We start from the raw sequence: 9040 nt of genomic DNA, 5'->3' as shown, positions 1-9040 counted from the left end.
GCATTACCGGGCCATTCCAACCTTGGAGGACCCGGTAATTACTCATTCAAAAAACCCATCCCCATTCCCATTGAGCCCCCATAGTCTGACCAGACGTTCAGAGCAGGTCCCGCAAGGGAACCTCGTAATAGGGCGGAATGGGTTTACCGGCACTGGCACCATTACCTGCGCCGTTAAACCCATTCCGCCCACCTCGTAATGAGGCCCTAGGTCATTGAGTAATTTTTAGAAAATTAAAGCTAGCGTATAGAAATTGGGTGAGGGGTTATAGACATGTACGGTTTCGAAGGGATGCTGAACTTATGTTATCAGCACTTGTTAATAAAGACTCCTCTTGTTTTTGGAAATTAATAAGAGCGGTCATTGTTCAAACCTACCTCCAGTTACAGACCATTTCTGGCGCCAGATGGGAGACCTTTTTTGGAGTCTTGTATGCAGCCCAGCACCTGGTACCTGTTGACTCATCGCAAAGCACTATTTCCACTATTGGGATGCAGTCTTTGGAAATGTTGGAAATTGATATGGAGGGTACTCTGCTGGCTATTGTTAAGATGGAATTCTGAACTCTGACCTGGTGGATAGAGGTTCAGAAGGCCAGCCTAGTTTCCTGGAACAGGGTAACCTTCTGGACAAGCCAGACCAATCAAGGTAGGATTGGCGGAGGTCAAGACTAGGTCTCAGGAGGGGTGAGGGTGATCGAAAGCCCACAATAAGCACACACAGTAGATGATATTACAAATGACTCTCAGTCAGGTGTATATACCAATACATATACATTTATTAAAGGCCTTTTAAATCAAACATAAAGCAAATGGCAGAAGCATTAACCAAACCAACACCACACTAACTATTAAACATATATACAGTCACCAATGGCCTAAAGGAATAGCACATAGTATGGGTCCACAACCTGCAAAGAAAGGGAGCATACAGTGCAAATATCGTTTAGGCAGTCCTTCACAATTCAAACCCTAACTGAGAGGCAGTCCAGTCCCTAAAATGAGTGGAGCCTTGAGCTCAAAAATACTTTCGGTGCTGGTGCACGCGATCGTATGATTAAGTTAAAACAGGGTCTGTTGCAGGGGCTGTTGCAACTCAGGAAGGTGGGTGAAGCAGTGAAGAATACATTCCCACTATTCAAGGAGGATCTCCTCAAAAGGGCAGAACAGGATCCAAGAGTTAGGAATAGCTCAGTAGCACAGTCTACCTTGATAAAGAAGAGTGACCCTCAGGAGACACTCATGCGTAAAATTGGAGGGATGCGCCAGGGGCCACTGATAAGGGTCGCAAGTACTCACCGACCATCTCTCAATGGTCGCACTCCGACCATTGAGAGATCTGCTCACATACAGCCATCCTCCGGTCGCAGGTTCAAATCCTGCAGTTGCGCGGCTCTGTGGATTTCAGGGGCTACATTCCAGGGATGATTCTGTGGTGAGACAGTTCTGATTTCTCTGCTCCTGATGAAGGGATCAGGCCAGTTCCACTGCAGTGAGTTTGAGGGCACAGGGGGGCACAGCAGCAAGGCACCCACAAAGCTCGTCACCACAGCTGGGTGACACAGTGACCGCGTATGCTCGGGTTCAGGCGCACGCTCCTAATTTCAGACCTAGGAATGCTAGGTGTAAGAAACCCGGCAGCATAGTCCCTTATACCCAGAGCTTACAGTCTCCAAATTCTCAAGTGTTAACTTAAGACGGCAGCGGTTCCAGGGCAAAGGTCCTGTACGAGCAAGTCAGTTCACTGGGAGGTCCAGGAACACTTCCGAAAAGGCCTGCTTACAGGTTAAGTTGGAGGTGCCGAGAATAGTTAGTCCCACTATTCCAATGGGTCAAAACACTTTTGTTGACCTTCTAGGTTTGATCAGAAACAGGGGGTCCAACGGGACGATAGCGGGTTCAGGGTGCCAAACCTTCCAGCGGGTCACCAGCGTTCCTCGGCTCTGCTTCTTGGTTTCAGGGTACTTGACTCCTTTACTAAGTTCGGTGTGTACTCAGAAGATCGACCTGGATTGGGTGTAAGATGCCTTCTCTTATCCAGAATTTCCTTCGGGCCAAATCGAAGAGGACCCATTGAGAGATCTGCTCACATACAGCCATCCCAGATGTGGACCAATCATGGACCACAGTGGGCCCAGTCATTCCCACACCAGACATCCTGGCACCCAGGATGTGTATTGGAACTAGACAGTTCCAGCCCACATCCTGGACGCACACACATAAGGCATGCAGAAGCCAGCGAAAGCTTCGGTTTGTGCAGGTGTCTGCATGCCCAAATAAGGAATTGCCCGGGTCTGCTCGACCTGGGGAAGGCAAAGGGACAAGATGGCCATAGGACAGAACAAAGAACCTTGTGGCATGGCCATTGTAGGCATTGGCCACTGTCCTGGGCCAAACATGGTAAACGCGGCATGGACCATAGAAAAGGGTTAGAAAGTACATGAAAAGTAACAGCTGCCACCAGCTATGTCCAAGGCACATTTGTACATTCACCAAAAAATCCTGAGGGTGTCTTGGGCCTTAAAAATGAAAAGAGGACCCCAGTGCACTGTACTGTAAGGTACTTTGTGCACTGATCAAATGTTGCTAAAGAATAGCAGCAAAGTGAAAGCCTAAGGGAAACAAAGTCTCCCAGTACTAACTGTCTTAAGGGCATGTCAGTTTCCCCATAACAAAATTAGCAAAAGCCCAGCAGAGTACAGCAGAAGGCTGGGCTCTACTGGAAAAAGTCAGGCTAGGATGGTCAGACAACAGCAAAAGGTGGGGGGTTCACAACTGGTGGGAAAATTATACATAAATGGAAATCTTTCCTAATACTCGTCCCTCCCAGACCAAGGACAGGGGGAACTAATCCACCCCTGGATGAGCTTCTTGTTCAGGTTGGTTAAACATTCTGGACAACCCATCAGCATTGCTATGTTGAAAACCTGGCCTATGACCAATGGTGAAGTTAAACCCTTGCAGGCTTATGGACCACCTAAGAAAATTAGGATTCTTTCCCTTCATGTTCATAAGCCACTTTACAAGCTTATGGTCAGTTTGCACAGTGAAGTGGGTCTCATAGAGGTAGGGCCTCAACTTCCTTAGGGCCCACAAAACAGACAAACATTATTTCTCTACTTTGGACCACCTGAGCTCTCTGTCATTAAGCTGGCGACTTATGAATCCAATAGGGTGTTCCTTACCTTTCTCATTTACCTGGGATAGTACAACACCTATTCCAGTGTCAGAGGGCATCTGTCTGCACAATGCAATGTCTTTGGTAATCAGGGGCCCTGAGAACAGGTGCCTGGCAAAAGGAGTCCTTTAAGCCATTGCAGGCCTTCTCACAATCCTCATACCAAGAAAACTTCTTGGCTTTCTTTGGAGTTGTGAGAGCAGTCAGAGGGGCAGATATGGTGCCATAGTCTGCCATAAAGTTTCTATAGTACCCAGTGAGACCTAAAAGGCACTCACCTGGTTTTGCGTATTGGGGGTAGGCCAATCTTCTACTGCTTGTACTTTACTGGGTAGAGGCTGTATCCTCCCTCCACCTACTTCATGCCCAAGGTAAACCACTGAACCTTGACCAATCTGGCACTTATTGGTCTTCATAGTCAAGTGGTCCTTCTGAAGGACCTGCAACACAATTCTAAGGTGTTTCACATGGTCCTGCCAGGTGGCACTGAACACTGATATATCATCCAGAAATGAAAGACAGAATTCATCCAACCCATTAAGGACATGATTCACAAGCCTCTGAAAAGTGGCAGGTGCATTTTTCAACCCAAAGGGCATTACGCTGAACTGCTAAAGGCCTTCTGGAGTTGAGAATGCTGTTTTCTCCTTGGCATGTTCTGCTAGGCCTATTTGCCAATACCCTGCAGTGAGGTCAAATGTGCTGAGGTACTTGGAGGCAACCAAAGTATCCACTGACTCATCAGTTCTAGGTAAGGGATGTGCATCTGTCTTGGTGACAGCATGCAGAGCCCTGTAATCCACACAGAACCTCAACTCAGACGAACCTGCTTTCGGAACCAGAACCACAGGACTGGACCAAGGACTACTGGAGGGTTTAATCACCCCAACATCTAACATCTTGTTGACCTCCGTCTTGATGTAAGATCTCACCTCATCTGACATCCTGTATCCCCTACTTTTGGTAGGTACACTATCACCTGTGTCAATATCATATTTGCACCAAGGTGTCAAACCAGGAGCTAGGGAAAACAAGGGGGAGAATTGCCTCAGCAAACTTATCACCTCATCTTGCTGAACAGAAGTCAGGTGAGGAGACTGCCAGGGGGCGCAGGACAAGATGGCTGCTTAACCTCGCAGCTCCTGCTCCCTCCGGCTAAAAAGGAGAAGAGATTGAGAGCAGTAGTCCAAATAACTGGGATATTCCGTTCCCAACGCAATCGGGAGGCTGCAGGGAGTGAGGATTGACAAAAGGTCCCGTGAAGGATGAGTCTGGGAGCGGAGATGGAGCAGCCATCTGGTGTACCACAGCCAGAGGGGAAAAGCCGCTGCCCTGCAGAGTAGTGGATCAGACAAGTTGGAGTAGGCGGATCAAGCCAGTAGTGGTGACTGGATGCCCGGAGACTGGCATTAGGACGGGCTGAGCCTGTACCCAGTGTTAGGCAGAATCCTGGGCAGTGCCCTTAGGGACCACTACACAAGATTAAGACTACAGGTGGTAGTACAATTTCACCTTTCATACAAGCCTGTACTACACAGTGAAAGTGGTAGCAGGAGCGGAGCAGCCAGACTTATCTCAAGAGCAAATGAGCAGTAGTAGAGATTACACAAAGGACTACAATTACTGTGACGCAAGCAAACACTGACTCAAGGTTTCTGGTAAAAAAATACAAGTACATTTATTTTTAGACCGTCTGTTCACAAAACACTTCAATTCTATTAAATTAAAACCGTATTTCAAATACACTACACACAACCAATTCCCCTTGTGCAGAACAATTCAAGGTAAGTACCTTTCGATTTGACAGACCGGTGTTGTGAAACAAAGACGTTACCATGGGTTAATATGCAATCATTTTTTGACAGTAATGACAGTTTGGTCTTACTAAAGAAAGGCGTACCCGCAAGAAGAAATGTTACCGAAGTCAAACACACTTAGCACATGAATTAACACGAGAGAGTTGGGGATAAAAATCATAGGCAATTCTTTTGTCAAGGCAGATAGAATCAAGAGACACTTTCTAAAACGTAGATAAAAGTCAATAGGCCTGCGCCAGTGTCAATGGAACAGGGTTCCTGTTGTCGAGGATCACAAGATTATAACAGTTCATGATTCAAGATTGCCAGGAGTACTTGGATATTGTCACAAGAGGAAGCAAAAGTTATAAGAGGGAAGGAAGATAAGGACAAGCCTTTGGTGAGGAGAAAAGGGTTCACCCGAGTTCCTCGAGGTTGGACACAGTACCTTATTCGTATGAAGAAAAGCTGGTGCCACGGCAGTTGTTCCTGGTAGTTCCTGCAGACTCACGGTTCCTGAAGCTTCAGTCATGGGGACAAGAAGGAGGACGTCTGGAGCGATCTGCACTACCCAGGGATGAGGCCAGCAGCAGCAGCAGCAAAAGCAACGGTGAATAAAAGGTGATCTTCAGATGGCTATCCGGACCACTACAGCTGTGTGCAGCGATTTCGACCAAGAAGAGGATCCTCTGCCTGTGGAAGGTGAGCTGGTTGATCCCACCAGGCTCAAGAAAAGAAGACTCCGGACTGGATCTTCTCTTGTCGTTGAAGGGTAGATAGCTCAGGACTGCAGCAGGGCTTCACTGGGACTCAGGAGTTGCAGCAGCCGTCTTCTTCTCCGCTTCTCTTTGGTTCTTTGCAGTTCCAGTGGCGACTCTGACTTCCAGCCCAAGAGTCCTGCCTTTTATGCCAAACTCCCCCATTCACACAGCCTGGCTGTCAATCACTCAGCAGGGGGGTTGTCCGGCCCGGACAACCACCTCAGCCAATCAAGACAAAGTGCGACTTGGGTTTCCAAGCAGACCCTGTGCAGGGGGTGACTACACCCCTCCCTCACATTTAGCCCACCTAGATACCCAGGCGCCAGGAGGAGGGCTTCTCTGTAGAAGCCCGCCAAATGACGGTGAACAAAGAAGGCAAACCTGGTTTGCCGCGCAAAGTAAAACACAAGAAGGACTTTAACAAAAAGAAATGGCAATAAAACCCTACCAGAGCCGAAATAAAAAGTATTTGGTCAAGCGGGTTTGAGTTCGAGGCTAATATAATAGCCTAAAACAGTACCACGTTTATATAATATAATCGCGGTAGAAAAGATAGGGTAGATACAACTGCCACCAGCCAAGTTTTAGGGTTAGGAGAGCGAAATAAAGCTCAAAGAGGCAGAGACAAAAAGGAATAGGAACTAACCCTTTCCAATACTCCATGTAAGATGGGTGTACTGGGTCTGTAGTTTTAAATGACTACATAAAGTAATGGCAACTTTACCTGTTTCTGGGGGACAGTAGTCAGCCCCAGAAAAATTGAGTCAGTGGGAAGTCTCAAAGACAACCCTTTGTCACTGCACTGAAGGTGCTGAGTAACACATACAAAACGCGGGGCTCATGGAGTGGTGTAGCTCCAGAGCTCAAGATCACATAAACAGTACAAATACACATGGCAAAACACATGTAAGAGTGGGAAAAAGGCTCACACTCTTACCAGGTGGAAAAAATAAACCCCAGAAATCCAGCAACGCTGCTGAGGAACTCACTAGGTAAGGGAAGTTAGCCATAAATGAGAGTTCTCCCTAACACTGGCCCCCCCTCTCACCCCCAAACTAAGGGACAGGAGGATTTAATCCACTCCTGGATGGATCTCATAGTTCTAATCGGTTATAAACATCCTAGAGAGACCATCAGCATTTTGGTGGTGACTTCCTGCTCTGTGCTCAATGGTAAAATCAAACCCTTGCAGGCAGATTGACCATTTTAGTAGTTTAGGGTTTTCCCCTATGATTTGCATCAGCCATCTCAAGGATTGGTGGTCAGTCTGAATAATGAAAGTAGATCCATACAAGTATGGTCTAAACATCTTCAGTGACCACACAATAGCAAAACATTCACGTTCTATTGTTGCCCACCTTGTTTCAGGATCCTTTAACTTCCTGCTGATGAAACAAATGGGATGTTCCCTACTTTTCTCATCCAGTTGACTAAGGACTGCACCTATACCTGCATTAGAAGCATCAGATTGTACAATGAAGGGTTGGTGGTAGTCAGGAGCTCTTAGGACTGGAGCTTGACAAAGGGCTTTCTTCAGGCCTTCAAAGGCTTGAGAGCACTCCTCATTCCATCTAACCTTTTTAGGGAATTTTGGAGAGGAGATGACATTCAATGGAGAAGCTATGGACCCATAGTTCTCTATGAAGTTCCTGTAGTACCCAGTGAGATATAGGAAGGCTCTCACTTGGGTTTGAGTAGTAGGGGTGGTCCAGTTTTGTACAGCTTGTACTTTTCTAGGCGATGGCCTTATTTCACCCCCTCCTACCTCATGTCCAAGGTAGGCCACTTTGCTCTGACCAATTTGACATTTACTTGCCTTTATGGTCAGATTGGCCTGCTCAAGAGCCTGCAAAACATACCCTAGGTGATCAATATGTTCCTTCCATGTACGGCTGAACACTGCAATGTCATCCAAGTATGCCATGCAGAAGTCCTCCATTCCATTCAGAACTTGATTGACCATCCTCTGAAATGTAGCAGGTGCATTCTTTAGTGCAAAAGGCATTACCTTAAACTGGTAGAGGCCTGCTGGGGTGGAGAATGCAGTTTTCTCCTTGGCATGGTCTGTCAGGGCTATTTGCCAATAGCCTGACGTTAGGTCAAATGTGCTGAGGTACTTGGCTGCACCAAGTTTATCCACTAGCTTATCTGTCCTAGGTAAAGGATGGGCATCAGTCTTTGTGACTGCATTTAGAGCGCTATAATCCACGCAGAATCTCAACTCCTTAGATCCTGCCTTTGGTACAAGCACAACTGGGCTAGACCATGGACTAGTAGAGGGTTCTATTACCCCGAGATCAAGCATCTTGTTGACCTAATTCCTTATGTGGGTTCTGACATTGTCTGACATTCTGTACCCCCTGCTTTTACAGGCAAACTGTCACTATTGAGGATATCATGCTGGCCCCAAGAGGCAAGCCTGGTGAAAGTGAGAACAGTGAGGCAAACTGATTTAACAGTAAGTTGCACTCTTCCTGCTGGTCAGATGTGAGACTGGAAGAGAGATTAACTCCTTCCACTTTCTCATCTAAAGGTTAGCCTCTGAGGAGGTCAGGCAGAGGCTCACTCTCCTCCTCCTCTTGAGCTGAAGCTAGAAGGAAAGCTCCAATCTCAGGTCTAGAGACATAAGCCTTTAAATGGTTGGTGTGAAAGACTCTGGGAGCCTCCCTAGGACTGCCTAAGCCCACCAGATAGTTTGCCTTTCCAAGTTTACCCACAACTTTGAAGGGTCCTATCCATTTGTCCTGCAAGGCCCTCGCCTTGTAGGTACCATAACAAGAACAAGCTGGTATTGAGTAAACTCAACCATGTTAGCCTTCTGGTCATGCCAATGTTTGACCAGAGCTTGACCAGCCCTCAAGTTGTCACTTGCTTCTGCCATCATGTGTGACATTCTCCTCCGGAGAACTATCACATAGTCAGTCACTATGACTGGCTTGGGGGAAGGAGCACTCTCCAACCCCTCCTTAATCAGGGCCATTTTATGTAGGGACATAAAATGTGATCCCCAGTCAGATATCACTTCCTTAGGAAAACCTACTCTGGTAAAAATACCAAGTAGGGCCTTAGCCACAGCCGGAGCCGTAACAGTCCTCATAGGTATGGCTTCAGGATACCTAGTAGCATGGTCTACTACAACCAGGATAAACCTGTTACCTGAAGATGTGGGAGGGTCAAGAGGACCAACAATGTTAATCCCGACCCTCTCAAAAGGGACTCCCACCACTGGGAGAGGCACCAAGGGTGCCACATTCTTGGGTCCACTCTTGCCAGAGGTTTGGCAAGTGTGACACCTCCTACAGAACT

Source organism: Ambystoma mexicanum, chromosome 3p (assembly GCF_040938575.1).
Source record: "Ambystoma mexicanum isolate Mex_15411 chromosome 3p, UKY_AmexF1_1, whole genome shotgun sequence".
NCBI classification, from domain to species: domain Eukaryota; kingdom Metazoa; phylum Chordata; class Amphibia; order Caudata; family Ambystomatidae; genus Ambystoma; species Ambystoma mexicanum.
The sequence above is the reverse complement of the archived record's forward strand: the minus strand, read 5'-3'. Positions refer to the sequence as shown.